At 40.4% G+C, this 25612-nt stretch overlaps 1 protein-coding gene across 3 annotated transcripts in view; it reads right to left on the bottom strand.

Annotated features, from left to right (window-relative positions):
• cadm2b (cell adhesion molecule 2b) overlaps positions 1-25612 on the bottom strand; it is a 131269-nt gene that overhangs the window by 92746 nt on the left and 12911 nt on the right. The window contains exon 1 of one of the 3 annotated variants that reach the window (XM_058079415.1): positions 21510-22432. The exons of the other annotated variants lie outside the window; for them this stretch is intronic. The gene's annotated coding sequence lies outside the window, so the exon portion shown is untranslated. Of the gene's footprint in view, positions 1-21509; positions 22433-25612 lie in introns of those variants that run through there. 3 annotated transcript variants of the gene reach the window in all.

The following is a 25612-nucleotide window of genomic DNA, read 5'->3' as shown; positions in this document are numbered from 1 at the left end:
ACATAAAAAGACAAAAATACACGCATAAGACATCGTAAACGTGTTTACCACCTTCCAATTACACTTTGTAACATTTTGGAGCCCTCTAGACATGAAATAACACCCCTATAGTGACCTTTACACACCTATTATCCAATATATTAGACATAAAAAGTTTTTTATAACATTTTGGGAATAGAGTTAAAATATTATGGGAATCAAATTTACATGCAGAAAGTAAAAAAAATTGAGGGGGGGGGGGGGAAATAGTTGTCATTTTACAAGAGTAATGTCCACATATTGAGATTAAAAAAAGTTATTAGAAACCTCTAGATATTAAATAACACCCCTATAGTCACCTTTACACTCCTATTACCAAATATAGTAGACATAAAAAGACAAAAATACATGCATAAGACATCGTAAACGTGTTTACCACCTTCCAATTACACTTTGTAACATTTTGGAGCCCTCTAGACATGAAATAACACCCCTATAGTGACCTTTACACACCTATTATATTAGACATAAAAAAAAAAATTATAGTATTTTGGGAATAGAGTTAAAATATTCTGGGAATCAAATTTACATGCAGAAAGTAAAATAATTTTCATTTTACAAGAGTAATTTCCACATATTGAGATAATAAAATTATTAGAACCCTCTAGATATTAAATAACACCCCTATAGTCACCTTTACACACCTATTACCAAATATAGTGGACATAAAAAGACAAAAATACACGCATGAGACATCAGAAACTTGTTTACCACCTTCCAATTACACTTTGTAACATTTTGGAACCCTCTAGACATGAAATAACACCCCTATAGTGACCTTTACACACCTATTATCCAATATATTAGACATAAAAAGACAAAAATACACGCATAAGACATAGGAAACTTGTTTACCACCTTCCAATTAGACTTTGTAACATTTTGGAGCCCTCTAGACATAAAATAACACCCCTATAGTCACCTTTACACTCCTATTACCAAATATAGCAGACATAAAAAGACAAAAATACATGCATAAGACATCGGAAACGTGTTTACCACCTTCCAATTACACTTTGTAACATTTTGGAGCCCTCTAGACATAAAATAACACCCCTATAGTGACCTTTACACACCTATTATCCAATATATTGGACATAATAAGACAAAATATGACACAGGAGACATGGGAAACATGTTTACCACCTTCTAAATACCCTTTTTAAAATATTTTGGAGCCCTCTAGACATGAAATAACACCTCTATAGTCACCTTTACACTCCTATAACCCGATATAGCAGACATATTAAGACCAAATAAGACACATAAGACATAGGAAACCTGTTTACCACCTTCTAAATACACTAAAAAAAATATTGGAGCCCTCTAGACATGAAATAACACCCCTATAGCCACCTTTATGCTGCTATGACCCAATATAGTAGACATAATAAGACAAAATAAGAAAGCTGTTTACCACTCAATGTTGTTTACCAGTTGTGGAGCCCTCTTGACATGAAATAACACCCAGAGTCACCTTTACACTCCTATATAAGCCAATATAGCATACATAATAAGACAATATTCAGCACATAAGACATATTAGCTCGTTGTTCATTTTTCACTTCCTATTCTGTACAGTACTTCCTGTGGTGGTGATTGTCTCATCAAAGTAACATTAGCTACACCCAGTGACCCGTGTAGAACACTACATATAATCACAACATATTTGAATGAATGAATATGCATATTTTGGTCTAATACAGGGGTGCTCATTAAGTCGATCGCGAGCTACCGGTCGATCGCGGAGGTGGTACTGGTCGATCGCTGGTCGATCGCGACGTGACATTAAAAAAATATCATCCCAGCATCAATGCCGTCACTTGATTGATATACAGGGCAGCCATTCAGATGACAACTGAATGTTGCCCTTCGGGCGACCAATCAAATCAAACAACGTCTCTAAGTGCAGCAGAACTTACGATGTCAGCCTATCATCCATCCCCGTTACTTGATTGACATACAGGACAACCAGTCAGATGACAACTGAATTTTGACCTTTAGGTCACCGCTCATGCGTAAACAACAATGCAAAGTGCTAAGCTAGTCGGCGAATTCGAGATTTTAAGCCCTCGCTAAAGTTTATGGTCACTAAAATGAGTGAAGGAGCTGGACCAAGTAAAAAGGCAAAAACTGGACCAAGTAAAAAGGCAAAAAACATATGACTTCCATACGGATATGGAATATTATACGGATATTATGATACGGATATTATCCATGACTGATAAACATTTGGAAGTGTGCTTGAGGCTGGCTATCAGCAGCTACTGTCCGGACTATGCATCCCTGGCTGGTTCAATTCAGTGCAAGTCATCAAAGTAAACTCAGGTAATTACAAAAAATGTTAATAGTTAATTATGTGTGTTTTGCAATATTGGCTCATTTGGTTATGTAAGGTACATCAACATACATTGTACGTACAAATAATCCTCAATACATTTGAAAATAAATAGATGTTTTGCATTTTTGTAGTGGGTAGATCATTTTGACTCGGTCATTTTAAAAGTAGCTCGCATGCTGAAAAAGTGTGAGCACCCCTGGTCTAATAGCAGGCTGTATTCCACCAGAAAACAGTGATGATTTATGAAGGAATATCATTTTGAAAAAGCGTGATGGAGTAAAGCCACAAAGCCGGAAGAGACGGAGGAACCTAACTGATTTATCAGGTACATTATTCCATGGTTTGCTTGGAGGGAGCATGCCTCTGAGTTCCATGTTTGGGCTGCTCTGTAAGCTCCCAACAAATTGGGGTGATGTCCCCCGTAAAAGTGCTCTTTTGTTCTTCCGCATTTATTTATTCACAAGTCAGCAGCAGCAGCAGAGGCTTTGTAAGGAGCGCCGCGTCTCATCCAGTAATCAATGTTGATGAATGAGCAGCGAGCCTCTCTTTATTCCGAATAGAAAGTTTCCATTATCTCTTACAATGTATTCACTCCATCAACCTGACAGGGTCGAGGCGAGACGCACTCCAGCGCCCTCGCCGTGCCCGGGAGCCACCCTCATCCGTCTGTACGCCGACTAAAAAATAAAAATAAAATAAAAATTCATACAATAGTGGGGAAAGCGGAAAAGTGTTAAACTAACACCGTGTTAAGACGCTGAAATCTATAAACCCCGGAGTGTCATCTATCACGCAGCGTGACGGCCACGTACTCGACACACAACAACGTCACGCTCGCGCTCACAAAGTGGCGAGCTGCTCGCGCTCATTCGTTCGCTTCGTCATCAGAATCCTAATAGTCACTTTTCCAACAAGATATCTTCATGCTTCCATGCCGACATACACCACCGTCTGCACCAGTATAGTATAGTATAGTATAGTATAGTTAGTATACTATATAGTTAGTATAGTTGATCCTCTACATCAGGGGTCAGCAACCCGCGGCTCCAGAGCCGCATGTGGCTCTTCAGCCTCTTTGTTGTGGCTCCCTTTGCAATGCTTGAATATTTTTAACACCACAGTGGGGAAAAAGCATGTCTTTGTAATGAGTTTTAAAAAATCCAACTTTGTGTGAGTCCATGAATGCATCCTGACTGAGTTCTGACTGGTGATTGGATGAGTACAAGGATGAGCAGACAGGATGCTATTCAGTTCTCTCTCACAGGTAAACATTAAGGAAAATACTTTATAAATACTTTTCATACTTTCCCAAAGCTATTTGACAATTCTAAAAAATAAATTAGAGATCATATAAAACAGCGACATTGGAACTTCAGGTATCAGGTAAGTTTACAGTAATTTACACATATATTTATGTAAGTTTATATTTAATATAATACTAGCAAGAGTACTCCAACTTGTTTTTTTCTTATCTGAACTACTTTGATAGCCCCAAATTCCCTCCAATTTTGTTTTAAACATACTATGTTTTGCGGCTCCAGGCTATTTTTCTTTAGTGAGCAAGGGGGTGAAATGGCTCTTTTCATAATAAAGGTTGCCGACCCCTGCTCTACATCCTTCCACTTGGCAATATCATCCGTCGACATGGCCTCAATTTCCACAGCTACGCTGATGATATTCAACTATACATTTCTACCACCTCCATCAACTCCAACATCTACTCCACCCTCACCAACTGCTTAGCTGATATCAAAACTTGGATGGAACAAAATTTTCTCAAACTTAATAGTGACAAAACAGATATTATCATCATCGGTCCCAAAAACATCACAACACCCACCCATAATTTCCATCTTCAATTTGACAGCGCCACCCTCACTCCATCCCCGCTCATCCGCAACCTTGGTATCCTCCTGGACCCTTTCACCCTTTCACTTGAACCCCACATCAAACAGTTAACCCGGACTGCATTTTTCCATCTTAAGAACATAGCTCGACTCCGTCCATCACTTCCATTCTCTGCCGCTGAATCCCTGATCCATGCATTCATCCCAACCAGAATGGACTACTGCAACAGTATTCTCTACGGTACACCGTCCAAAATACTCAACAAACTACAATATATTCACAACCTCCTCACCTCCACCCGCTCCCGTGAACACATTACCCCCGTCCTTCAAAACCTCCACTGGCTTTCCATTCCCCAACGCATTCACTTCAAAATTCTTCTCATCACCTACAAAGCCCTCCACGATCTGACCCCCCCATATCTCACAGACCTCCTCCATCCACACAATCCCCCGCGTCCCCTTCGCTCCTCAGACTCCAACCTCCTGGCACTCCCCTGTAAGACCAAGCTCCGAACCTGGGGAGACAGAGCCTTCTCCATCGCTGCCCCCACCCTCTGGAACTCTTTGCCCCATTCACTCCGTGCTTGCCCTGACCTTCCCAGTTTCAAAACCCACCTCTTTAAATCTGTTTTTAATGTCTAACCTTCTATATCTGACTGCTGTGCCCCCCCCCCCGCTTTTTTTTTTTTTTTTAACTGTGTACTAACCAATGAATGTTGTATTTTGGTGTGTCTTTTATTCTGTTTACTTGCTCTATTCAACTTCATTCTTTTGTAAAGTGTCTTTGAGTATCTTGAAAAGCGCTATACAAATAAAATGTATTATTATTATTATTATTATTATTATAGTATAGTATAGTATAGTATACACCGGTATACACCAGTATACACACCATCCACTCCTATACTGTTGTTCTCCATTTGTTGTATGAATCCAAAGTGGAGCCTGGGGTATTTATATTTTATTATTGGCCCACGACACAATAAATAAATGTCATTTAACAAGAAAAACACAAACATGAAAAATGGAAGTAATTTTACAAGACTAATGTATTATTATGAGTGGGAAATCATGTCACATTAGTAGCTTAACATTGACATTTTGGTTTGGAAAGACTTTAAAAAACAAAAAGCCTTAATATCATGAGTAACAAACAAAACAATGAATTAAATTAAAAGTTGCAGAACTTAAAATAACTTCAAATAAAGTTGAAGAAAAAGTTTAAGTTTAAGTAATATTAAGGAAACAAAGTAAAAATATTTTGGGAATAAAGTCATAAATAAGTTGAAATAGTTTGACAACAAAAGCTGTCATTTTACAAAAATAACCTCAAAATTTGAAGAGAAAAAACATAATTTTTAAGGTGTGGACGTGATATATTTAAGAAAAAAGTTATCATATTACAAGAAACAAACAAAACTGTGAATAATATTTTGGAAAAATAGGTTGTTGAAAAAGTTCTACCGCTGTAAAGGACAACATTAATAGAAGAAGTCATTTTATGAAAATAGTTTCCAAAAATCAGGCTGAAATAAGACAGAATTTTTGAAGAATAAATCATAGAAGTAATGCAAAGAGGAAAAATACATTTTAGTTGCAGAGGATTGAAATATTTAAGGAGGCCTATTATGCTAATTTTGGGCCCTTTGTATTGAGTTGTGGACTCCTATAGAGCAGCTACACACAATAACCAGCACAGAAAGCTTTCTAGATCTTCCAGAATCTGCACCTATTCAGATGTATTTCCTTGGATTTCGTGCTTCCCACAAAAACGGTCTGTTTCAATTGATTCCACCCACGGCCCGCCTCCAGGCATGCCCACTCCGCTGTGATTGGTCAAACTTCAGAGTGCTTGGAAGGACTTCAGGTTTGTGCCGCTACCTGCGGACCCAATTTGATAGGAGTTGATAAACAATATATGAATAGATATTAAATGGCGATTTATCTTTTTAAAATGTCGATGTTTAACATACAACCATATGTGTTGGATCCCGGATCCGATCCGGAAGTAGAGACTAGACCAGGGGTGGGCAAACTTTTTGACTCGCGGGCCGCATTGATTTAACAAAATTGACAGGGGGGGCCAGACTCTGTAGTATTTTACACGTAACAGTCCATTTTTACACGGAAAAGTGTCATGCAATCTGCTATATGTGCACTTTGAGATCATTTATTTGATGTAAAGTGCGTTATAAATTACATTTATTATTATTATTATTATTAGGTTAGCGCGCAGACCTCACAGCGAGGCGACCAGGGTTCAATTCCACGCTCGGCCATCTCTGTGTGGAGTTTGCATGTTCTCCCCGTGCATGCGTGGGTTTTCTCCGGGTACTCCGGTTTCCTCCCACATTCCAAAAACATGCTAGGTTAATTGGTGACTCCAAATTGTCCATAGGTATGAATGTTAGTGTGAATGGTTGTTTGTCTATATGTGCCCTGTGATTGGCTGGCGATTCGTCCTGGTTGTACCCCGCCTCTTGCCCATAGACAGCTGGGATAGGCTCCAGCATCCCCCGCGACCCTCGTGAGGAAAAAGCGGTACAAAATGAATGAATGAATGAATTATTTTATTATTATTGTTTTTATTATTATGTGTTTGTGTCCCTTTTTTCAGAAGCATTTTGTAAACAGCTGTCTTGGGGCGAGAGGCGGGGTACACCCTGGACTGGTCGCTAGCCAATCACAGGGCACATATAGACAAACAATCATTTTTTGAGATTGGAGTGGTAGAAAATGAATGAATGAATGAATTTTGTAAACAACAGACCACATCAAATAACGAAATTGATAAAACAGCCACTTCCACCATCAAAAGGTTGGCTCAAGCCGTGATGCCAGCTTGTATGTTGAGTTTAAATGAAATACTTTGGAAAGAACAGGCGGGCCGTATTCAAACACTTGGCGGGCCGGATGTGGCCCCCGGGCCGTAGTTTGCCCACCCCTGGACTAGACAGTCCCAAGTTTCTCAAGAAAAGAGGTGACTTCAAGATGTCTCTCCATGGTAAGCAACTTTAGCATTTTAGCATTTTTTTTTTACAGCATCTGCAACGTGTAATGTGTTTTGCAGGACTACCAGTGTGTGAAAAAACTTGGATAAAGCCACTAATTGTGGTGGGAAAATTATTACTATTAGCAACCCCACTCCTGGTATGCACACTCTATAATGCTACACAAACAAGAGCTTTTGTTCCATGACTTACACAAAATAAACAGTAGGACACTGATAAACTGTTACTTAGTGCTAGCTCTTCTGACTCTTCCACACGACTAAGTAACATTGGAAAGTTGTAGGGCTTGTAGGGCATATTTTGCCTTTATTTTTGTGCAATTATGGATTATTTTTGTGTCGGATTTCGCCTTCATTCATGACGCCTTTTCCTTCCTTGTGCTATTTTGCCCGGTTGTAGGTGGTGCATTTAATGGCATTGTGACTGTGGGAAGCGTGTCAGGATTGCCGTGTTCTTCTGATTGAAAAGGCAAAGAGTAAACACGATGGAGGAGCATCTGCCCATCAATCAAAGTGATCTTTCAAGTGCATGATGAAACCAAAGAGAACATATTGCATCAAGGCAAAGCGCTGCCGGCTGGGCTTTATGAGAACTTTCCTTGCAGATGCAATAAAAGTCGAATAAAAGTAGAAAAAGACGAAGCGGTCGGTGCCTTGACATTTCAGACTGACGTTCTTTCTTTCCAAACGATGGAGGTTTTAACATTTGTCCTTTAAGCGGCTGCTGATTAGCATTTCCATCCGCACGTGAACATATTTAAATGCACTTAATGCTAGCGGAACCTAGCCCGCCGCAGGAAAAAACATGCTTGCTGGCTGCAAGCAGCACCTCGGCTTTCTCCGTCTTGCTGTAAAAGCTGGAATGCAAACGCTGACATTTTTTTTAAGCAGCTTACGTGAAGCTCCCCGTCTCCGCCGCTGCGCACCTGCAGCAACGCCGCGGCCGCTTCAAGCGTGCAAATAAGCGCTAAGCGGCAATTAGAGGATGCTGGAGAGGCTCCTCCAAACCAGCAATCAACGCTTTAGACCCGCGCGAGCACGTGCAAGTGCACGTGCGCTCCTTCGCTAGCCGAGCGGCCTTCAGCCGTTTCAGCCGCTTTCATCACCGAACCTCCAGAGGCTCATTCCCGTCCGCTTCCAATATTTATGTTACCTGAAAGTACACCCTTTTTTTTTTGTCTGTGTCGTCAGCTCGCTGGGATGCGTTTGGGAACGATGGAGCAGCAGGACAACGTCATCGTTTGGGAAGGATGGACCACGATCATCCAACGTATGTCCATGTTTACCTTTATTCTTGTCAAATTTCTCTTGTAATACTTGCACTGAAGTTTCATAATAATATTCTTATCTCACTCAAGTCCAGCCAACTTTTGTCTGTTATTCTCCTCAATTATCATTTTGATGCCAATATCGGCCGATAATATCGGTCAGATTATATTTTTGAACATCCCCCGCCTCAGTGTAAAGCTTGTATAGAAGTATATACTACTAACTATATACTGAAAATTATTCAATGTTATGTAAAATATCTTGCATGAGTGTTGTCGGGAGCTGCGGTTCATTGAGGGGAAACATGAACTCCTACACTAGCGAGTCGCAAGGTAATTGCATCTTTTGTACGGTCAAGCATATTACCGTCACGATGCGGGGTTGCATGAGTGCTGCCAGTACTGAGGAGCTGCGGTTCACTGAGGGAAATATTGACACTTTGGTCACAATTGTGAGATGTTCAATGTGTGTTGCTGTGTGTTGCCTCATTTTTAATGCATAGTGATGCTAGTGATGCTGTACACTGACTACTCTAAAGTGTATCCATGTTTACTTTCCATAGTACTATCCTTTGACAAGAGGGTTGAAATATTTAAGGGGACCTATTATGCTTATTTTGGGCCCTTTGTATTGAGTTGTGGACTCCTATAGAGCAGCTACACACAATAACCAGCAGAGAAAGCTTTCTAGATCTTCCAGAATCTGCACCTATTCAGCTGTATTTCCTTGGATTTCATGCGTCCCACAAAAACGGTCTGTTTTAATTTATTCCACCCAGGGCCCGCCTCCAGGCATGCCTACTCTGCTGTGATTGGTCAAACTCCCGAGTGCTTAGAAGGACTTCAGGTTTGTGCCGCTACCTGCGGACCCAATTTGATAGGAGTTGATAAACAATCCTTGGACAAGATCCTTGCTGAAATGTGAGGGGGTGTATGTACAACAACGGATATTTGACAATGGAATGAACATCTCGCAGTCTGCAATCTTGCCGCCCTGCTTTTGACCAAAGCGTGAAAAGACAGCGTACCTTTGTGACTGTAAACATTAGCTTCATTACGCACCAGCAACGTACGTCTCCGACACAATTAGAATTTACACAACAATGACAAGCCAGCTGCAGCCCAAAACGCCAACTAATGAGCCAATTAAAAAGGTGTTGAGCCACAAAGGAGGGAGGCAGCATGCGTGGGGTGTCAAGGTCAAAGGCATTTAAATGCAAATAAAGCCATCGCCGAGGCGGCCGCGTACAAACCAAAGCGTCTGGAGCAGTTTACCGTGCAGCAAATGAGCTTGTTGAGCTTCCCATGCAAATTGAAGCTGCATAAGTTGGATTGCTACCTAGAAACACGCAGATGTTGGTGTTTATCCAGACGGAGGGCTTGAACTTTAAATAATCCTTATCTACATAATAGCCTGTGCATGAATCCCCAGCGCATGCTAGCATGTGCATGAATCCCCAGCGCATGCTAGCATGTGCATGAATCCCCAGCGCATGCTAGCATGTGCATGAATCCCCAGCGCATGCTAGCATGTGCATGAATCCCCATCACGTTAGCATGTTCATGAATCCCCATCACGTTAGCATGTTCATGAATCCCCATCGCATGTTAGCATGTTCATGAATCCCCATCGCATGCTAGTATGTGCAGAATTCCCCATCACGTTAGCATGTTCATGAATCCCCATCACGTTAGCATGTTCATGAATCCCCATCACATTAGCATGTTAATGAATTCCCATCACGTTAGCATGTTCATGAATTCCCAGCACGCTAGCATGTTCATGAATTCCCATCACGTTAGCATGTTCATGAATCCCCATCACATGTTAGCATGTTCATGAATCCCTATCGCATGCTAGCATGTGCAGAAATCCCCATGACATGCTAGCATGTACAGAAATCCCCATGACATGCTAGCATGTGCATGAATTCCCATCGCATGCTAGCATGTGCAGAAATCCCCATCACATGCTAGCATGTGCATGAATCCCCATCGCATGCTAGCATGTGCAGAAATCCCAATCATGTTAGCATGTTGATGAATCCCCATCACATGCTAGCATGTGCATGAATCCCCATCACGTTAGCATGTTCATGAATTTTCATTACATGCTAGCATGTGCATGAATTCCCACCACATGCTAGCATGTGTAGAAATCCCCATCGCATGCTAGCATGTGCAAGAATCCCCAGCACATGTTAGAATGTGTATACATCCTCATCATATGTATTATCATGCGTATGAATCCCGATATCATATTTTAGCATGTGTATGAATCTTCATATCATCACATGTTAACGTGTATGATTCCTCATAGCATCCAGTTAGCATGTGTATGAAGCCCCATACCATCACGTTAGCATGTGTATGAAGCCTCATACCATCACGTTAGCATGTGTATGAAGCCTCATACCATCATGTTAGCATGTGTATGAATCTTCATATCATCACATGTTAACGTGTATGATTCCTCATAGCATCCAGTTAGCATGTGTATGAAGCCCCATACCATCACGTTAGCATGTGTATGAAGCCCCATACCATCACGTTAGCATGTGTATGAAGCCCCATACCATCACGTTAGCATGTGTATGAAGCCTCATACCATCATGTTAGCATGTGCATGATTCCCGTCAGCAGGTGTTGTATTTCCCGGAATAAGTTTTTGTCTCGGAAAAGCAAAGAAGAAGAAAGTTTGTGTGGAAACGCTGAAGAACACTTAAAAGCAAAGACTTTCATCAAGCCCGCCTCGTTGACGCTTTGCCACCACTTTGCTCTGCTTTGAATACCAAAGCGACCTTCGCCACGTTTCTGTACAAAGATGGCAGGCGGAAGAGCGAGAGGATAATGGAGACAAAGTCAATTAAAGCCGACGCAGCGCATCCTTCCCGCTGTTGACCTTGACAGGATGAGTGCACGAGTTGACTTTCCTGCACTTTCAAGTTTGAACCGTCCTCCACGCCGATCATGTTTGTTTTCTAGATCATGAGAAGAGAGAAAAGGCTGGAATTGATATTCACGACGCTCAACTTGAGACGACACCTTCTGTCTTCTGTCTGTTATGTTTTACCGTCTAGCGGGGGTGGTCCAAGTGTGGCCCCCGACATGGCAGAATATTTGATTGACGGTTCATGATTATTATTATTATTATTATCCTCATGAGCTTGGCCACCTACAACACAAAGACGTGGATCTTTGACCTGACCTTCTGTCCCATATCGTTATATACTGATTACGTATGTATTTGATGATTAGCATGTTACCTTTATTATTTACATTAACAGATATAGAATTACAATTATATAATATTATCATATTATATATTATAATAATATTATGTAATATTACATAATATGTTTGTATGATATTATAATACATTATTATAAAATTATATAATATTATTATATAAAATACTTTACTCCATTATTAAACATTTTTAAAACATTAAACCAGAAAAATAACGTAAACAAAACATAATTGTAGATTGTTACTATTATTAGATTATTCTAATTGTTAGAATTGTGTGTAATTGTGTCATTCTAATTGTTATTGAAATCAGTTATGCTAATAACAAAAATCGTAAAAAAAAAATACACCATAAAAATGTATGACCAATATCACATTTTCATGCCTATACCAGGCCGATAATTATGGATCATCCCTAATAACAATTTCCATATTATAAAATGTTATATTATATACAATGTTATTTTATTTTGTTAAAAAATAATCCAGAAAAAATGACAATATACACAGAATAGAATTCTTAGAATAATTATTATTATTATAACCATAGTGTTATAATTATTATTATATTATTATTATCTAATTATTATTATCTAATTAATATAATTATTTATTATTATTATAACCATTATTATAACCATATTATAAAATGATAAGAATGATAACCTCATAGTATTTATTGACAAGTGCATATCCAAGCATAAAAGTGAACCCTAACTCATTAAGTCAAGTGAAAAGCCAACTAATGATGACCGTAAAAAGTACAAAGTACAAAGTAGATGTCCGACAGCCACCAAGATAAGCTAGCCGGGTCAAGTCAATCATGAATCCCAATTATGTTTAAAAAACGTGTTCAATTTGGACATTTCTAATAAGCCACCCGAGCACCTGAGCTGTCATTTTAAATCCTTTCATTTGAAAAAAAAAATAAAAAATTTTTTTTTTCTTTGACAGCCAATCACACAGAATAATTGTCTGATAGACACTTAAACAAACATGATTTGTATTGCTGGGACTTATTCGCTAAGAAGTTGCCATTGATTTTCTTTCAGCAGCAAGTTGTGACAAACAAGAAAATACAACAGTTGGCAGACTTTGGAATTCTTATTCATGAGATGTTCAACATTTGATTAAAAGAAGAAAATAGAAAACACAAAGCCAGGAAAACAAATATTAAAAATAGGTGTTGGAGAAAAATGCTTCACGGTCTGACAGCTGTCTTCATAAAAAAAAAAAAAAAAAAAAACGTCCATCATTAGAGGACATCACACGTCCGGCTAACATATTTTAAGTAGCAAAAACACAACGTCATACAGAAAGAAGCTTTGGTGAACAAGTCATCACATCGCAATTACGCTTGTAAAAAAAAGTGGCACTGACAGCCTTAAAAAGATTTGATCTCCTTTTATGAGTTTTGTTTCTTGTCTCTTTGCATCGGAAATACGGAAATTGGCAATACGACCGCCATCCTAAAAAGAAGACACACTCATGTGTATCAATACGTTTCTACACATTTGGATTTAAAAGCAACCTTCTGGGAACCAAGCACAAAGGTAAGATACCGGAGGGGGCGGAGTTAGACACCCTGAGAGAGTTTCTTTTCTGTGCGTGTTCCTTTCAGCGGCCATATTGGTGACCTTGACGTGATCCACTTGAAAGGAAGTGCCACAGTGGCGGACTCGAGCAGGACTTCATTCTTCAATGGCCGCTTTTATTTGGCTCCAATCTGACAAAACAGTCCACCGCCCCCGACTGCCACGCCCTTTCCTGTCAGGAAGCATTCCAGCACGGAAAAAGTGATCAACGGAAACAATGCGGTGTTGACGTCTTATTTATTTCTATAAAACACACAAATGGGCGGCACGGCGGTCGAGTGGTTAGCGCGCAGACCTCACAGCTAGGAGACCAGGGTTCAATTCCACCCTCGGCCATCTCTGTGTGGAGTTTGCATGTTCTTCTCCGGGTTTTCTCCGGGTACTCCGGTTTCCTCCCACATTCCAAAAACATGCTAGGTTAATTGGCGACTCCAAATTGTCCATAGGTATGAATGTGAGTGTGAATGGTTGTTTGTCTATATGTGCCCTGTGATTGGCTGGCCACCAGTCCAGGGTGTACCCCGCCTTTCGCACAAAGACAGCTGGGATAGACTCCAGCACCCCCCACGACCCTTGTGAGGATAAGCGGTAGAAAATGAATGAATGAATGAATGAATGAATGATTGGGGCTGCATGGCGGTCGAGTGTTTAGCACACAGGCCTCACAGCTAGGAGACCCGAGTTCAATTCCACCCCAGGCCATCTCTGTGTGGAGTTTGCATGTTCTCCCCGTGCATGCGTGGGTTTTCTCCGGGTACTCCGGTTTCCTCCCACATTCCAAAAACATGCTAGGTTAATTGGCGACTCCAAATTGTCCATAGGTATGAATGTGAGTGTGAATGGTTGTTTGTCTACATGTGCCCTGTGATTGGCTGGCCAAATACCCCGCCTCTCGCACGAAGACAGCTGGGATAGGCTCCAGCACCCCCGCGACCCTCGTGAGGAGAAGCGGTAGAAAATGAATGAATGAATATGGTCATAAGCGTGACCTGTTGCAGACAGGTGGGGTAACGCAGGTGGGTGGCATGGGGACGCAGGGGCCGCCGAACACAGGGGCAGATGGACATGGCAGCAGGTAAACACAATAGGGGGGGGCGCAGTGGCGCTGGACAAGCTAACAAGGTACCAAGTGAGGACATGTCAGGTGACAATGGAGTCCGTCATGTTGAAACTTCTTTCGGAATAAAGAAAAAGCAAAAAAGCCGTCAATGCTTGTTGACTGAAGGATATAAAACCAGGTTCTCCACCAGTTTTTGGCACCCTTTCACAAGTCTTGACTCTTTCAGTATCTGCTCTGATAGCGGAGTTCATCGCCATGCGAGCAATATGCTTGGCCGCGAGCTGGTTTCATCTCCGCCCCGGGCTGCCCGCCACTCTGCCAGCCGCTTGTAATTGCCATGTCAGAGGGGATGTTGTGTGTTTTCACAGCGGATGCGTGCAGACAGATGGAGCGAGGATGCGCACTGACATCCCGATGCTCTCGCACCGCGTTGGCCCCACAACAAAGGGGGCCTCCGTCGTGCGATAATGTCACACTCTGCCCCCGCAAGCTGTTGCGTGGCGGCGTGGTATTGCATACGCCAGCGCACATCCCGTCTCCACGCCTCCTGGCACCGCACACCGAGCGTGCGACACAACTTCTAAGTGACATTTTGCACCTTGCCGGTCATGAACATAACATCGCCAAGTATGGCGGCTCGTCAATGCAAACATCCTCCATCGTTCATGGCGTCTTTAAGAACTGCTTTTCACAAGAATCAGGAAACTTTCAACCATTAAAGAGGCCAATGGCTGAATATATTACTCCAGGAATTAGTCTGGGCCAGCCAGGTCAAATCAATATGTGAGACTAATGAAATTTAAAGGCTTTTCACCGATTTGAAATACTCAAGTGTGTGTCAGATGCCATAGATCACATCCAGGGCTCGACAATAACGATGTACCGATGGCCCGGGGCAAGTTAAAACAAAATTGGGGCGAGTAAATCCAATCATTAATATTCCCGTCGGGCAAGTACACTTTAGCATGCCATACTGCCAAGAGTTTTTTTTTAAGCGGTTCTTGTTGGGTGTTGGTAAAACACGGACTGCGTAATTCCGGTGGTAATTTGCAAACCAATTCTTGCAAATCTTGAAATGGACCAATCAGAATCGTTTATTTAGACCGCGGTCCGTAATCCACAATCCGCGTTTTACCCACACCCGTTCTTGTTCGCGATCAACCAATCAGCGATCGTTTTACTAGGAAAACATCTGTCATGGCGTCCCTGCCAACATGGTCTAATTCTTCAACAACTTGTGAAGGAAAACAGCAAAAAGTGATGAAGCAGTGCCTCCTAAACAAGTATTTTATTAGCGGTTAGCAAATCAAATGATGGCACAGGTGAGTGAATCACATTGCTGTGACAATTTGAAGTGGTCACAATGAAACACCACCCATTAGATCCAATACCAAGTGCTGATTTTGCACAAGCTACAAAATCTAGCGCTTCCATTTCTCTGTGGATTTTTATCACCTTTGCTTCACAAATTATTGTTTGACCATTGAGCATTTTTTTTCTGGATTAAAAACACTTTACTAGTACACAAATGTGTCTATTCAATAATGTTTCATTGTGGTGCACAACTTATAAATATCACTGCTTACTACGACTACCATGTGTAAGGTAGCATGGCTTGCCATGTTAACATACATCTCCACAAATATTCAGACATTCCTCCAAATACAATGCATCAGTACTATTATCTGATGAATTATCAGCATATATTGATATATGATATCATTATGGCACTTTTCATTTTACATGGGGCAAGTTGGGGCAAGTAGTTCTCACCTTAAGGATTCCCCATGGGCAAGTCATTTTGGTTTTTAACGTAGAGCCCTGACATCCAAAGTAGTAACACTAAGGAGTGGACGCTAGCAACACCAGCATAGCTAGTTAATGCTAACCTTGTATTTGTGCTAACATTACACATCATGCTAGGTTAGCATATTCACTGAAGGTTACTAAATCATGAAACGTGACTGATCGTCGGGCAAAGCTCTATTTTAAGATGTGTAGCGAAGCTAGCTTGAGGTCGTCTTATATTTTGTTGCTAAATGAGCCTCTGTTGCACAAAACAGTCGAGTTCAAATCCACTGTCGCAAAAGACTTCAACGTGCATCGCCAGTCTACAACGGCGAGCTTCGAAGATATGTCCAATACCGGTGAGGTTGTACAAGCCGAGTCAAACATTAGCATAGCTAGTATATGTGCTAACATTACAATCACATTACACTCACATCCTAGGTCAGCCTGAAGAAAAAACTAAAGATCAAACAACTCAAGGGTACTTGGAAGAGGTCCATGCTGCATTTTCAGATGTGTAGCAAAGCCTACATCTTGAAAGAGCAGTGGTCTGCAACGTGGTGGACGTAGTAGGCTTACATTCAGGAAGTAAAGCGTAAATATCATTCATTCATCCATTTTCTACCGCTTATCCTCATGAGGGTTGCGGGGGTGCTGGAGCCTATCCCAGCTTTGGGATTGAACTCGGGTCTCCTAGCTGTGACATCTGTGCACTAACCACTCGTCAACCGTGCAGCTCAGTGTCAATATCCTATCATAAATAACGGCCGAGTTTGGACCCCCCCACATTCATTCATTCATTTTCTACCTCACAAGGGTCGCGGGGGATGCTGGAGCCTATCCCAGCTGTCTTCAGGCGAGAGGTGGCCTGATGGACTGGTGGCCAGCCAATCACAGGGCACACCGCTTCTCCTCACGAGGGTCGCGGGGGTGCTGGAGCCTATCCCAGCTGTCTTCGGGCGAGAGGCGGGGTATTTGGCCAGCCAATCACAGGGCACATATAGACAGACAACCATTCACACTCACATTCATACCTATGGACAATTTGGAGTGGCTAATTAACCTAGCATGTTTTTGGAATGTGGGAGGAAACCGGAGTACCCGGAGAAAACCCACGCATGCACGGGGAGAACATGCAAACTCCACACAGAGATGGCCGAGGGTGGAATTTGAACCCTGGTCTTCTAGCTGTGAGGTCTGCGCACTAACCACTCGTACACTGTGCAGCCCAGTGTAAATATCCTACCGGAAATAACGCCCGATTTTGGACCCCCCTTCCATAGGGCATTCATTTTCTACTGCTGATCCTCACAAGGGTTGCGGGGGATGCTGGAGCCTATTCCAGCTGTCTTCGGGCGAGAGGCGGGGTACACCACTGGTGGCCAACCAATGACAGGGCACATATAGACAACCTAGCCTGCACGGGGAGAACATGCAAACTCCACACAGAGATGGCTGAGATGGGACTGAACTTGGGTCTCCTAGCTGTGAGGTCTGTGCACTAACCACTCAACCACCGTGCAGCCCAGCGTAAATATCCTATTTGTTTGTTTACAGTCAGCATTTGCTCCCCAACTAAGTTGAGAAAAAATGCAACTTTTCTTCCATCAAATTTGATTCCGGACCTGGTGGAAGTGAAGATGCAAGAGCGAGAAATAGATGATGCAAACGCCAGCTTTCAGAAAGCATTCCCGCACGCCTTTAGGCGACGTTTACTCTGGGCGCCTGCCATCTGCTCTTACGGCTTTGACATTCATGCCGACTGCGAGACATCTGCACCGACGCTTCCTGACACCCTTGGTGGGTAGAGTGAACTTTTACTGAATGGGGAGAAAAAAAAGAAGTCATCAAATCAATGAAAAATAACCTTTGAGAAGTGGCTAATTCCAATTAGCATCCATGTCAATGGGAGTCTTTGGGTCGATGTGAGATAATTGTGGTATTTCCGCGGTAAATGATCACACATTTGGTCTTCAGCAGCACAACAAAGTTGCCCGGCGCCAATTTCCTCCGGTGAGAAAGTGTGTTACATCGTCTCCGCAAACACAACCTCACTTCAAACATGCGGCGGAGCAGAAAATGTTCCCCGTGTGATAAGCTCTTTGGAAGAGCGCGGTGACAAGATATCGGGGCGGCATGCATGGGCCTTCCCCCCGCAGGCGCCGTCTAAGACACTCGTGCACGCGCACACTCCATCAAGGCGCTGACACGTTGAACACAAGGCGGCAGTTATCCAATCGTGACGACGCCATCGGGAGCGGATGCCAGGTGAGCGCTTAGTAAAAAATAGGTCACCAAAAGTAGACAAGAACTTTAAACCACATATTCGCTATCGCTATCACGTCTTTACACGTTTTGGAGCAATTTCTGCATGAAACCTTCATGCTTGGGCATCTCTGCGTGAATTTTACATGTTCTCCGTGTGAGTGCGTGGGTTCTCACCCACCTTCCAAAAACATGCATGTTAATTGCCGACTCCAAATTGTCCATAGGTATGAATGTGAGTGTGAATGGTTGTTTGTCTATATGTGCCCTGTGATTGGCTGGCCACCAATATAGGGTGTACCCCGCCTCTCGCCCGAAGACAGCTGGGATAGGCTCCAGCATACCCCCGCCACTCTACTCTACTGAGGATAACCAGCATAAAAAATAGATGGATGGTCGTTCATGATACTTTGCTAGCTCTGCTAGCGCTCAACCCCAAAACAATAGTTCAAAAATCACAAACCTTCGTCTGTCATAACGCTCCACAAGCAAAAGATGATATGACAAAAAATTGGGTCATTAATTCTGTTTATTACACATATTATTTTACATTTATCTCAAAATTAAATTAAATTAAATTAAATTAAATTAAATTAAATTAAATTAAATTAAATTAAATTAAATTAAATTAAATTAAATTAAATTAAATTAAATTAAATTAAATTAAATTAAATTAAATTAAATTAAATTAAATTAAATTAAATTAAATTATTATTATAAATATGAATTCTTAAACAAAAAAACAACCAAAAATGTCACAAGTATTGATTTAATGAAAAACATATATTTTGGATTCCATAATTTGTTGTAATATGATATTCACATTAAAAACATATTATGTCATGTTTATTTTTTGTTGTCTATTTGGTTAAAAAGATAGAGACAATATCTTATCCTTGTAATTTTGGCAATCTAAAATGAATGTAAACATTATTTATATATATTTTATATATATATATATATATATTATATTTAAACACTATTCTATGCCACTTGGGTCGCGGGGATGCTGGAGCCTATCCCAGCTGACTTCAAGCAGGGGCGGGGTACACCCCAGACTGGTCATACTATTAATAATCATTATTATTGTAATTGTATATATACATTAAATAAAACATCTAAGAATAATAGTTGATGTTTCCTATCAAAGACATTTTGAGAAGTAAATCCCCCCAAAAGGAAGAATCCTTGTCGTCCTTTATCCATTTAGGAGAGTGAGTCAGACAACGACGGTGCTGAATTTCATCGATGATAGCAGTCGATGTGTTTACAAAAAGCAGTTAAATCACAAATGATTATCTATGCAATCTGTGCTTTTATCTTCTTGCCATTTTACTTTTTGAATGTCACAGATTATGCAAAAAGAAAAAAGAAAACTCTGTCAGTGTTCCAAAAACAAGCAGCGAAATAAATGAAACTAATTGAGAAGCTGACATTTTGCAACCAGGACGGCAGGGAGACGGGTCGTTTGAGAGCAGACGTGCGCTTTCTTCTGCTCTTGTTGCACTGAAATATTCTCCACAGACTCTTTGGCACAGGGTACGGAGTAAAAATCATCTCCATTCTGGCCGAGACTATTTCAAGGAACAAACAGAACTCCACGCTGTTCTTTACCAAAGGTGTCCACCCTGTGCAGCACCGATGAAGCTGCCTCCTACATTCAACTATTAAACTAAACTTATATTATACTAAACACCAAGTTTACCTGCATCGGTCCATGCTGGCGCACGAGTGCGCCCACTCAACCCCAGTCAACACTTCAAACTGCACACCAGCCTTTAAATCAGGGCTATCCAAAGTACGGTCCGAGGGCCGTTTGCGGCTCATAGATGTTTATTATCGGCCTGCAGCACTTTCTAATACTATATTTGAAAACAAACAGAAAAAATGAAAACATCTGCAATAGAAAAATCTAAATATTAAGAGAAAAACTTTGTAATTTTACAAGAATAAAATCAGAATGTTATGAGGAAAAAACTAGTAAGTAGAAATATTAAAAGGTGTTTCTTTTGTGGTAATGTTAAGTGAAACAAAACCACAAATAAAGTTGCAATTGTGGGGGAAATTAGCTTGTGGAGAGAAGAAAAACTTGGAAATTTAACAACAATTAACAACATGATAATGTTATTGGAAAATTAGGTTGCGGAAAAAGTTATAATAATACCGGAATGAAGTGAGAATTAGAAGGTTGACATAGTTGGAAAACAAAAAAAGAAATGGAAAAAAGTATTTTTATGAGAATGAAGTCTAAATATTAAGAGGAAAAAAAATTGTATTCTAGCGATGAAAAAAAAGACTCAATTTAAGAAGAATAAACTTGTAATATTATAAGGGAAAACATCATTATTGTAGCATGTTTTGAAAGATAACAATATATATACTGTTCGGTTGTTTATTTTCTTCCCAGCGAAAGGGATCGCCGGGAGGACACGTTGTTATAACTCAATGTAGACATTTATTGATTTACTTATTTATTTATTTATTTTATTTTTATTTTTTTTTCGACAGACTTGTCCACAAATGATAAATAAATAAATAGACATTGCATGATATCACTGTACATAGCACACAAATATATATATATATACATATATATATATACACACTAACATGTAGATATACTGTATGCATTTGTATAAATGTACATCAATAAACCAGTCTTTATTATAAATTTTTATAGGTAGTTATACGTAAGATAATTAAGAGTTAATCTAAGTTTTCAAGATAAGCTAATCAAATATTAGCAGGAAGTATTGTTGTGTACTGTAGTTTTATAATAACACCGCACATTGAAATCCACCCACAATGACAACTAAACGACTACATCACCCAACATGCAATGCGAACAGGGAAGCAACCAATCAGAAGCTACAAGCAGCACTACCCGCTAAAACAGGAAGTATTCTTGTCTCAGCGAAAGCGCTACAATTCAACTCTACGTGGATTCCATTAACCCAACATCAACTCACAAGACTGCACACAACGGCGCACATACGCAGGAGCGGCACAGCGACACCACAAATGGATGCGGAGCTTTAGCCTACCTTTGGCGTCTCCTCCCGACGAGTCGACCTGCCAACTTTTCCACTCCGGTGTGTGAACCAATGGAAGCTCAAATCAGGCAAGTGAGCCTCCCATTACACACCTGCACTCCGCCACCGTTAATCACCCACACGAAACATTATATAAGAATCTTTTCAAAGTAATATTATTATGACAAAGAAACCTAAATAAATTGTTCGTCACAATATTATTGGAAAACCAGAAGTACGACATCGTAAGTACATGTTGGATAATTCTTTTCTTTGTTCTTGCTGAACAAGTGAATTGCTTTGAAGTAGCACTCAATTCATTCATTCATTCATTTTCTACCGCTTTTTCCTCACGAGGGTCGGGGGGGGGGGGGTGCTGGAGCCTATCCCAGCTGTCTTCGGGCGTAAGGCGGGGTACACCCTGGACTGGTCGCCAGCCAATCACAGGGCGCACTCAATTGTAATAAATGAAATGCACATTTGAACAATATTAGAGCCCTCCAGACATAAAATAACACCCCTATAGTCACCTTGACATGTGCATTACCCTATAGAGTAGACATAATTAGAGAAAATAAGACATTAGATATAAATAATATTACGTAGACACACACAGGTTAGCGGTACCTTGTGTTTTCCTGACAAGCATACTTCAAGCGTACTTCCTTGCACCTTTAAATGGCTTTACAATCGTAAACAGCCCAAGTGCAAGACATAAATGAAACTTGTGCTGGAGCAGTGTCACAGTAAATGTGTCCCCAAGGGAACCAGAGTTAAGACTCTAGTGCAGGGGTCTCAAACACGCGGCCAAGCGGGCCAAATGTGGCCCGCAGGACACTAGTTTGAGGCCCCCGCCTTGATATGAAAGTTTAATGTTAGTGCGGCTCGTGCAAGTTTGATATGGATGCTGTATGGTATCATGTACTCGGAAAAAATTATTACGTTTGATTAATATTCATGTTAAAGGTTAAATAACTGGTAATAGTTATCCTCCCTATCCGTGTGGAAGTGGTAAGTTTTTGGCTATTTAAGTTGAAAGGAAATAACTTGAAGGCTACCGTTTAGGTCGCTAGCTCTCTAGTTTGCGAGTTAGCATGTGTCTCAAGACCATGCAGTTGCGCAATATGTTGTAAATAAAAAAAAGTATAAAGTATATAATAAAGCTCTAATAATGCTTTGTTAATTTTAATTTGAAAAAATATTTTGTCTACCCACCAACTATATGTGGTTTCTTAAGTTTTTATTATTTGCTGTTTTATTATTATTATTATTATATTTATATATTACTGATTGATTGATTTTCTTTATTCTTGATTTGTTTATTTATTTTTCATCTTATTTTGTGGAGAAAAATAAAAATGAAGATATTTGAGAACAGTTTTATCAGAGCTTTTCTTGTAGAAAATCGGAACCAAAGCACTGAAAAAGTTTGTATATTTTTCTGTTTTTAATAAATGCGTTTTTTTTTTTTTTTTTTTTTGGAAAACCTGATGCGGCCAGCCTTGCCCAGATCCTAGCTCCAGTGGCCCGCAGGTAAATTGAGTTTGAGACCCCTGCTCTAGTGCCTGTCTCACCAAACAGCGACACCTAGTGGCCAACCATGCTTCTTCTGCCTTGTATTTGTATTTCATACTTCCTTTAGCTTCATTTAGGCCAATTATAAGTAGAATTTGCATTTGCATTCAACTACGATGAAAAAGCGTGATACAGCGAGGGATTCCTTTGGAGTCTTAAATACAACAGCTTGTAATCACATTTAGCAACACAGAGCATTTCCAGCATGATTATTTCAAGCCGTGGAGTTGTTTATTTCCAAAAATGCCTTTGATATTTACAGCGTATTCAATTCATACAGCAGAAATCTGACTCCCCGTCTCTTGGAGATCCACTAGAGTTTAACTTTGAGCTACAAAAGGGTCAATTACCCAAAGATAATCCATAACTAATTGAGGTGATTGATGGTGTAATTACGCCTGTTTACGTCCCGCCACATAATGTGCACTTTGATAAACACCACAGCAGGAAAAGCCGCTTTAGGCCGTCTTGCAAGCTCGCTATTGACTGCACCGTTTCATAAAAATAAAACAAAAAAAAGGGAGCTGGGGGGTGCTTGGCAATTTGTGTCATCAGCGTGGGTGTGCTGTTCGACAGGGAAGAGCAATGAAGGATTGCTTTGAGGTCCGATCGACTATTTAGTAAGGCCAGGACGCTCACGGGCCACTTGATTAGGTACAGATGTAATGCTAGGAGACAACGAGGGCGTCTGCGTACGTGAAGTTGTTAGCGCCGGATGCGAGTCAAGCTATTTGAGGCTGAAGTATCATTACCAAGTTTATGGTCCATGACCTTCACATTCATTCTCAGCGCCAATGCCGGCTGGATGTGCAAACGCATTATTGTAATTTGATGGCGGCGTTCAGTCCACGGGTCACGAGCGTTGGACCATGAGAGTGCTTTGCTAACGTGAGCCGCGCCTAAAGAGCTCTGTTTCACGTTTGATCAATGCAGGCAAAGATACACGAGCCGGCGTGCACGCGAGCCTTCAGGACCAATTTGATGCACCAGTCCTATCTTTTATCAGGTCGTTTGAGGTCGGTGGGTTTTTGATGGCCGTGTGCACCAAAAAGCACAACATAAGACCCAAAATCGAAAAATAAACACTTACATTCAAAGGTTAAAAGTTCCAAATATAAACATTTTTAACCAGTGGAAATACAGCTATCAGTTCCAGAGTCTAATGTAAAAAAATAACTTAGAAGGTCCTAAAAAGGATTTTTATGTCTCAAATGTCTTTAAAACATTTTTTTTTACTTATTACGTGTGTCTACTATATTGAGTAATAGCAGGGTAAAGGTGACTATAGGGGTACTATTTCATGTCTGGAAGGCTCTAATGTTAAAAAACAACTTGGGAGGTCCTAAAAAGGTTTTATAAAATGTCTTATTTTTACTTATGTCTACTATATTGAGTAATAGCAGGGTAAAGGTGACTATAGGGGTGTTATTTCATGTCAAGAGGGCTCTAATGTTAAAAATAAACTAACTAGGAAGGTTCTAAAGAGGCTTTCTATGTCTAATATGCATAATTCTTTTATTATTATGCCTACTATATTGCGTAATAGCAGGGTAAAGGTGACTATAGGGGTGTTATTTCATGTCGAGAGGGCTCTAATGTTAAAAATAAACTAACTAGGAAGGTCCTAAAGAGGCTGTCTATGTCTAATATGCATTATTTTTAATTATTATGTCTACTATATTGAGTAATAGCAGGGTAAAGGTGACTATAGGGGTGCTATTTCATGTCTAGAAGGCTGTAATATTGTGCAAAAATCTATGTCATAGGTTGTAAACATGTTTTCTATGTCTAATATGCCTTATTGTCTCTTATTATGTCTACTATTTTGGCTAATATGAACGTAAAGGTTACTATAGGGGTGTTATTTCATGTCTGTAGGGCTCTAATAATGTTAAAAATGTATTTAGAAAGTCCTAAACATGTGTAATGTCTTATTTCTTCTTATTATGTGTAATATGTTGGGAAATATGAGTGTATATGTGACCAGACGTGTGTAGGTAGGACTATAGGGGTGTTATTTAATGTGTAGACTGCTCTAATAATGTTCAAAAATGTTTTCTATGCCATTATTTTCACTCATTATGTTTACTACATTGGGTAATATGTGTGTAAAAGTGACTATAGGGATGTTATCTCATGTCTAGAGGGCTCTAATGTTAAAATTGCATTTCTAAAGGTCATGAATATGTTTGTACGCTTTAATTACGAAAATGTCCAATTGATGAATAAGACATCCTACTTCTTGGTATCCTACTTCATCATCTGATATCAGACTCCCCGTGAGTATTTGTCGTTTTCTTAACAACAGGCTAAGAAAAAGTACTGTTAATCCTTAGAATCCTTGCTGAACTGAGCTCTGAGGGACTTTTTTCATGAACTTCACTTTCAGTCAAACCCTCCAATTTCCCAGTGAAAAGTCTACAAGGGGGAAGATTCTGGCAGAGTTTCGCACCTTGTCAAGGTTTTACGCAGTCAAACACGTTTACGACTCAAAGGTAAGTCGGCGTCTGTCAGCGTCTGCGCTCTAATTGGCCAATCAC

Source organism: Doryrhamphus excisus, chromosome 8 (genome assembly GCF_030265055.1).
Source record: "Doryrhamphus excisus isolate RoL2022-K1 chromosome 8, RoL_Dexc_1.0, whole genome shotgun sequence".
NCBI lineage: Eukaryota > Metazoa > Chordata > Actinopteri > Syngnathiformes > Syngnathidae > Doryrhamphus > Doryrhamphus excisus.
The sequence above is the reverse complement of the archived record's forward strand: the minus strand, read 5'-3'. Positions and strand labels throughout refer to the sequence as shown.